The sequence below is a fragment of the Suricata suricatta genome, chromosome 3 (genome assembly GCF_006229205.1).
Source record: "Suricata suricatta isolate VVHF042 chromosome 3, meerkat_22Aug2017_6uvM2_HiC, whole genome shotgun sequence".
Lineage (NCBI taxonomy): Eukaryota > Metazoa > Chordata > Mammalia > Carnivora > Herpestidae > Suricata > Suricata suricatta.
Window position 1 is genome coordinate 172801560 of NC_043702.1, and position 3040 is coordinate 172804599.

Consider the following 3040-nt stretch of genomic DNA (forward strand, 5'->3'; position numbering starts at 1 on the left):
GGCCTGTGGCCGCGTCCCGCCGCAGTGGGCTTCCGGCCGAGGCTCGTGCATCTTTGCAGTCGGGTAGCGGTGGGGACCCACCGCACAGCGGGGACGTTTCCTGCATGGGGCGCCACCAGGGCTGGGCAGGCGCCCTCTCAGAAGGGGCAGGGATGGGGATGGTTCATAGGGAGGGGAGTACCCAGCCGAAGGGCGAGTCCACGCCAGGGCGGACTTCCAGGCAGGAGATGACCACAGCTCCTCTGTCAGACCAGCTGGGGCGGGGGGGGGGGGGGGGGGGGGGGGGGGGGGGGGGGCGGAGCTTTGAGGGGACTTCCGTTCCCACTCTCCACCCCCCCTCACAAAAGCATCCCGCCTTCAGTCCCCTCTGACCCCGCCAACCCCAGAGACGGCGGGAGGGGGCTCCGGGCCTCTGGCAGCCTAGCCCATCAGGTCCCACTGCACCCTCATCGGAGCACGCACCCTGGGCCGGGCTGGGGGGCGCTGGGGCGTCGGGCCTGCCCTCGGGAAGCCCCGAAGACCACCCCAGCGTCCACCCACCCTCCGCACACCTCCGGGCATGTGGTGCTTCCGGGTGTTGCCCAGCCATCTGGACGCAACAGGTATTTATTGAGTACCTACTGCATACCACGGGACGTGTAAGTGTAATATATACCCGCTTCCTGATCGGAAAACAAACAGTTGGCTCCGAGGACTCACGGACCAGTGAGAGGTGGTGAGTGACCGCCCAGGGAGGGCTGGGACTGACGTCTCCTGACGGGGTGGCCTCCTCAGTCCCACCCCGACCCAGCCTGAGTCCCAGACACCTGGGAAGCAACATGCCGCCACACGGTCCTAACAGTGTGCAGGTGCGCGTGTGCAGAAAGGGACAAGGAGAACGCGGTGAGGAGGCAGCGGAGCAGAAGGACAGAGGTGTCTGCCATCACAGAAGCGGTGCGGAACTCAGGAGAACCTTCCTGCTTATTATTCCGTATTAGGGAAGACATCCTACCGCTCACTTCCCATTACCGCCTCCACGGCCTTCTCGTTCAGGGGACCCGAAGCACAGAGCGGGGTTGTTGATTGGTTTGAGTTTAATTCATTTGTGTAATATCCCTGGTTCAGAACGGTGTCTAATTAACACTTTTGTTGGGGGGAATAAAACCTCCCATAATCGTTAATGAGCGGGGGAGGGGAGGGGAAGCGGATTCCAGCGGCGGCTCCCAGCCTCCATCTCAGTCTCTTAATGAGACACGTCTTGGTACTGGGATTACGGCTCACTTTGGCCCAGGCCAAGCAGATGGCGCCGAGGTTTGGTGACAGGATGTATGACGCCGTGTGAGTCAGCGCTCACGCCCAGCGCCGGGGGCCTTGGTTCTGGGTGCGGGACCCGGGAGGGGCGTGCGGCCCGGCAGGAGAGGCGCTGGCCCAGGCCCGAGAGGGAAGTCCAAGTATGAACCTACATTCTGCTTTCCTCACTCCCTCCGGGCCTGGGCCTCGGGGGAGGAGTAAGGTCTGAGGCTGGTCAGTGACTCGAGAGTCTGCAAAATGACTTAATGGGTTTTTAAAATGTTTATTATTTATCTTTGAGAGAGAGACAGAGACAGAGACAGAGAGAGCACGCATGTGAGCAGGGGAGGCGTAGAGAGAGAGAGAGGGAGACACAGAATCTGAAGCAGGCTCCAGCTCTGAGCTGTCAGCACAGAGCCCAACGGGGCTCGAACCCACGAACTGCGAGATCATGACCTGAGCTGAAGTCGGACACATAACCAACTAAGCCACCCAGGTGCCCCCAAAACAACTTAATGTTAATTCACAACTTTTTGGGGAGAGAAAACTCGAGCCCCAGGGACATACCCAAGGTCACGAAAGTGAGACACGCTGTGGCCAGGAGCAGAGACACTGAGTCTTCTGATCCCAGAACGCTGGGCCTCTCGGGGAGCAGATGGTGGGCAGGCCACGGCTCTCCAGAGAGGCCCCACAGACGGCATAAGGGCCTGGGAGAGTTTTGGGACCAGTGGTGGAGAAGCCGCATGAAATCTTACATGAGGGTCTGGACAACATGAGGGGTGGGGGGAGGGGAATCAACAGCGCTCATAAGATTCCCGAGAGGTGACAGCCCCCAGAGCACAGGATGCAGCCACGTGGCCCACTCTGACCACAGCCTTCGGACCACAGCCTGACGCGGGTCGTGGGAGCTGGGCTTCCAGCGAGGTGACCTCAGGTGAGCCGTTCAACCTCTCCGGCCTTCCGTGTGCACGCAGCGATTCTGCGAGGCCCGGAATGTGGCTGGGAGACAGCAGCAGGAGCAGGATTTCACCACGGCCCCGTCTGCATTTTTTTTTTAATTCTGTACCACGTGCGTTACATACTAAAAATATAAAATTAAAAAAACTTCACAAAAACACATTACATCATCGGGTTACAGAGCACTTCACACACAGCCTCACCTCGCTCTCGGCACAGCCCTGCGAAGGACAGATAATTCCCCCGACCACAAAGGACAACACCGAGGCCCGGCGAGCGCAGATGAGTGGCCCGTGTCACGGATGTGACTTAAATATTAGCAGGTCTAGGAAGAAAATCCCTCTCTCTCTGATTTCGAGGTTCTGTTTGGTCTCTCTCTCTCTCCCTACATCACAGGTGCTCATTCCATCTCATAAAGGCTCAGTGCTGAGAGAGAAACTTAATGGGTGTCGGAGGACAGTGAACCTGACTGCAGGGTCCTGACGTGTCCCCATCACGGACACACGACGCCCGTCACCCCCGCCTCACAGCCGGCCCAGTGCACGTTGGCGGGAAGGGGTGCGCACACACATGCACGCGCGTGTGCACACAGGCTTTGTGATAGCAAGATGAGCAAGATTCGGGGTTGCTGCTGAGAATGCACCCCCAGGGCCTGGCACGGGGACCTGCCGAGGCAGCCTGGCAAGAGCTCCCCTTTCCACCGCACCCCGAAAACGCGCTGACCCCCGCCTGGCACGGTCTCGTAAATACTTTGCTGTCGGCTCACATGGGGGCGTTGTTTTCACTCTGCTGTCACACGGCCCTGGACCGGCTC